This window comes from Harpegnathos saltator, unplaced genomic scaffold (genome assembly GCF_003227715.2).
Source record: "Harpegnathos saltator strain DR-91 unplaced genomic scaffold, Hsal_v8.6 scaffold252, whole genome shotgun sequence".
NCBI lineage: Eukaryota > Metazoa > Arthropoda > Insecta > Hymenoptera > Formicidae > Harpegnathos > Harpegnathos saltator.
The window spans coordinates 1,006,906-1,012,500 of NW_020230042.1; positions in this window are offsets into that span (position 1 = coordinate 1,006,906).

Consider the following 5,595-nt stretch of genomic DNA (forward strand, 5'->3'; position numbering starts at 1 on the left):
TCTTCCTGCTTTCGTTGCGTTGAGGAAATGTTAATTCGAGATAGCTCCGCCATCACTCATCTCCGTTCTGCGCCTTTCCACGGGGCGGAGTGCCCGTCAGATAAGATAATATGTACTTTGCGACGTTAATATTTCTCCAAGATACGACTCGAGGGGATAGCATTTTCCAGATGTTTTCCTGATTCCAAATTATTTTGTTCCGCACGCATATGTCCCGCGCAAGTTTGCGAATTTCTTTCCTCACACACATCACACATACACACACAGAGACTCGGTGATTCATCGTGTCGCGTCACATACTGTAATTTTTGCCGTAACGATGTTGGCGCGAATAATTAGCACCTACTGCAGATAACGCGACGATAACGCGCAATTGACAAATGGTAGACGCTAAGCGTGTGAGGCGGCTTATTTGAAATGGCTGAGGTAATGATACCGAGAGGTCTCCTTGATTACCGTCGCCGCGCTCGAGTTGGCCCTCGTCGCTGATAAATCTGTAATTATCTCGAATTCGATTCTGAAAAGTTCAAGCGTCTCGATTCCCCCGTCGAGGCGGCGATAGCGCGATGTCGTGAGCTCTCTCGACGGAATGCGCAATAACGCAAACGAGATCGCGCAATTCTGTCGCAATCCTCGAGAATCTATTGTAACGATCTCTGATGTATCTGCAATTGACGATCGCGAGTGCGAGCTTGTATTTATCAGCGACCTGTCGCGATTCGTTCACCCCTGTCGGCTCGCCGCACAATTATTCCCCGACATTTTTCGCCGCGCAACTCTTATCACCGTCGTGACCAAACCGAACGTATTCTGTGTTATATCGCTGAATCGCGTGCCTCGCGTGGCTTACCTAAGCTGCGCGACTCTTTACACCCGGATCGCCCACGGTGATAACGTAATCCAATGGAAGGCGATTTACCGGTTACGATGTAGCGATGTATATATATATATTTCCTTCTTTTCTGCCGAAATGAAGGAAAAGACACCGAGAACTGGTGACTTTCAGTAACGCGTATGCCGCAATGAGGAGTGAACGAACCGAGTCGACTATCGCGAGAGAGAGAGAGAGAGGGGGGGAGACGGAACAAAATACTGTCCTGAGTGATTTAACCCCGCGGATCAAGTATAAATCAAGAGATTGCTTTTCCGGGAATATTATTCGCCACGAGATGTAATACACGGCGACGCGTGATTTATCCGGTAATGCCGGGAGAAAGTAGGGCGCGCCGAGCCATTTTTTCGTCTTTTTCAAGGTTGCCTCGTAATCGTTGGACTTGGCGTAAGAAGAGAAGCGCGAGCGCGCGGCTGCAGTGACGATAATCGTTTAATAACGATGCTCTCCCGGATGAGTTATAATACGACGTAAGTGCGATTTATCGGCGGAAGTGGAGCGAGAGGAAAACAAAAAAGAGAGAAAGGAGACGCGCGCGCGCGCGCGCGCGCGTGCTTTTATTAATGTCCCGCGCCGATAAACGGGCACGAACGAACGGTTAGGTTCGTGCCGGTGAAAGAAGCGCCGCGGACATTCGCCGCTGTCCGTCGAACGGCCACCGATTAGAATCCGATAATCGCTCCGGACGAAACGGCGGCTTCGGCTCGCGCGCCATAAATCATCGCGCCGGACGGCGCAAGGTGTGATTTATATCGCGCGGGAACCAACGAATTATGTCGCTCAGGGAGTTTGTAGACCCTTGATCGTGTCTTGAAGAGAGAGAGAGAGAGAGGGGGGGGCGAGAGGGAAGGAAGAGGTGGCACATAACACCGCCAACGTCGTCGAGAATACGATGCCTTTGCGTATTCCGCGCGACGCTCGTCGTCGTTATGCACACAATTGCGCAACGCGCGCGCGCGCACCTCACACTCGGAAGAATTAACGATAAACATTACCTCGTCGGCGCTTACGCGTTGCAACAACGGTACCCGCAATTGGCGTGCACACGCGCGGCGCGAGCCAAAGTCCACGTTAATTGAACGTTTCTTCCGGTGCGCAGCGTATAATTGTTCCATTACTTCAGGAGTGTCATAATTATACTCGCGCGACGTGCGTCTATCAGAGCCACCACTCGCAACGTATCGAAATGTGTATCGCTTTCGCACTGTGGCTGATCAGAGAAGACAGTCGCGCGCGGATATATTATCGATCGTGCCTTCCTCGTGAGCCGCGAGTCGAGTCGAGTCGCCGATCGTCCTCTGGGAAAACAGTTACGGAACCGTTAACGAAGCTCGTGGAAAATCTCCGGGGACAGCGGGAGAGGGAGGCGGAGGAATCGCGTACTTGTAGACGGATGGATATCCATCTCGCGGATAAATCGCTGAAAATCTCGTTAGCCGGCTGACGGGTTGGCTGGATGCAAACATCTGCCACGTTCTTCTCGCTTGATAAAGCGAGCAAAAGGTGCGCGGCGCCGCGCCGCGCGAGGCCCCCCTCGGGTCCATTGTCGATCTTGCGGTACTTTCCAACGGATCCCTCGGCTCGTCGGAGAAAACGACGACGCGAATCGCGGAAATTGAGCGTCGATTCGCGTTTTCCGCGGCCGCCACTCGATGCGGCGCGGCGCGAGGTGAGGCGAGAGAGAGGAGGAGCCGGGAGAGAGAAGTCGACAACCGGCAGCTGTACACACGCTCTCGGCGGCGGTATAATGTCACAGGAAAAAAGTTCCGCGACTTTCCTCCATGAATTATGCATCCGGTATATCCTTTCCTACTCCTCGTGTACGGACCGGCAGGCAAATACGTCGTCGACGCGACTGCGGATATCGCTCCGCGAGTTCTCCGCGTTTTTCTCCTTTTCTTCTTTTTTCTCTCCAAGCTATTCATTGTTGCTGCGAGTTGTGTGACGGTTTCGAGCGCGGTTGCGATTAAACGGTAGCGCAATGTGCACGATTGTCCGGCAGATCAGTCGCGTTCTATCTTGAATTATCGCGAACGCGTGCAAATTGCGAGTCGCGCAGCGTTCGCTGTTTATTCCCGAATCGCCGGTGAGATACGTTTCCGGCATTCTACAGCGAGACAACGTGTGTGTGTGTGTGTGTGTGTGTGTGTATTCTATACGAAAGCGAAGGCCAACTCTTCCTCGAGACACGTGGAGCTCTCTCCAGTTGCCCTCTCGACGTATTTAACATCCTGCGAGTCGCGAGTGCACGATTTCACACGAATAAATGCGTAACGATCTGTTTAATCGTTCGCCGCCGTGCGATTATTATTTGTATGAGGCTCGATCGACTCACGTCCAGGGGCAAAAGTGCACGCTCAAGACGCAAGAACCGCTGACGCACCGCGTCTCTCGAGCGGAGAGCGAGTCAAAGAGAAGCGAGCGAGCCACGACTCCGTGGTGCGCGTCTCGAAACTTATCATCCATGTAGCAAACATGCACACAGATCTATATAAATAAATATATGCCTGTTTGTCGATAGATACAGATGGACAGATTTATATCTATAGTTGTAGATACCCATCTACATGGATTTCCACAGACGTAGGAGATCTCGCGATGTGCCGCCGCTGCCGCCGTCGCCATCATCCACCATCGCCGTCGCTGTTGCTGCTGTTGCTGCTGCTGTTGTCGCCGCCGTCACCACCACGTGTCCTCTTCGTTCATACGTATCGTTCGCGACACGCGTTACTCGGGTACTTTAGGCTGTGCCAATTTAAAAGTCAGTCAGGTACCTGAAGTAGCGCGCGCTGCGGAGAAACGAGCCGCGCCTTTTCGAGGGGACGGGGAAAAAGGAAGAGAGAAGAAGAGAGAAGTGTACGAAGAGAAAGGGAGGGAGAGAGCGAGAGAGAGAGAGAGAGAGAGAGAGAGAGAGAGAGAGAGAGAGAGAGAGAGAGAGAGAGAGAGAGAGAGAGAGAGAGAGAGAGAGAGAAGACGAGGCGGCAGAGAGTGGGACGGAGGAAGCGAAGGGAGCGAAGAAACCGGGTCGGGGAAGAAGAGTGGAGGCTGCATGTTAATTGTACTTCATCAGGTGCTCTGGTGAACTCGATACCCGGCACCTGTTGGAGCGCAATTCATATGACTGTGCCTTGCTGCCTTATTATACCCCCGCGAGTCACGCCGCAGGAAAGCGTCTCTGCGACATTCCTCTCTCTCTGCGAGGGTGAACCGTGCGCCGCGCGTGCGACCTCTCGTCCCGCACGTACACGTACACGTACACATACACACGTGTACACGTACGTCGCAACTTGGCCTCGTCTCTTGTCGTCTCATTGAAAAAAGGCTGCGCACGGAGAAAGCGGTGTGGAACGCGCTTCGTGACGACAAGTCTTGTGGTCGTGAAGGGAACATCTTGACGATTAACTTGACGCAACGATTGACATTGTACAATTGTAACGCGCTTATTTACACCCTTTTCCCCCTTCTGAATTAAAGAGACGCTTCTATTTACTCTGTGAAACCGTGTGTAACTTAATACGAAGCATGCGATTATCCTCATACATCCATCTTCAGGTAATTATTTCCTGTCGTTTACGACTCTCGTTTACGCAAGTGCCGTCAAAGCCGCAGGTGTGCGATAAGATACGAATAGAGTGATCACTTTATATAACACGAAAAGAAAAGGAAACATAATAATAATCGTACTAATAAAGGTGAGACAAGGTGTAAATATATATCGAAATAAAGAGTATGCGCGATTATTTTTCTCCAAGACTCGACAACTTTCGCGAGACGCGCGAGACTTGAGGAGAAAAAGTTCGACAAGCGATAATGCGATACGACGACGCGCCTACCACCACGACGGCGCTCGCTCGCGCGACGTTTAATCAGTAAATAAAATTAGCTTGCCTCGTCGCTTCGTGGTCGCTGCGGCACGTTGTGTTAACCGCGCGCGTGTGTATATTTGTAGCCGTGAAGGAGAGGAGAGCCCGCCGCAGTCGCGTATCCCGTGTCGTGAACTAATGAGATAATGACGTTACATAGGGTCGCGTGGCCGGGCAGAGACAGAGAGAGAGAGAGAGAGAGAGAGAGGGGGGGGAGTGAGGGAGGGAGAGAGATGGCGGGGGGTGGGGAAGAAAGGGCGGCTCAAGGCGAAGAAGAAGAAGAAGAAGAGGAAGATGCAGACGAAGAAGAAGACGAAGAAGGGAGAGAAGGAAAGAGGCCGCATAACGCAATCATTCAGTTCCGTGCGCGCGTCCCGCCGTAGAAATCCGAGAGCGACAAAAAACAGCGTTAGCGTCGATATAACGACGCGGCTCGTCGGCTTTCTCGTACGACGAGCTAATTAGCAATGATCGAACATGACGACGATGTCGACGTGCGCGGAGATGCCGCCGGGTCACGAGTCCTAAAACGTACAGCCGACAAGGTTGCGCAAGCACCCTCGATGGGTCTCGATGCGCTTCGGAAGGCATTCTTCTCCTCGGTATACGGTAGAAAAATTAATCTTTCGATAAGTATCGGAGAACAGGTTTTCCTCCAGGTGAATACGGGCACGTCGCGAAGCTCATTGAAAATAAAAGATGTCGCGAATTCTTCTCCACTGATTGCGCACTGTGAGAGAGTGCTCGCATGTGCGCGAACATAAAATGTCCTCTTTTGATATCGAGTTCCCCGCGCACCGAGTACAAGCGAGTCGCAATTAACAGGGCATACATAAGGGA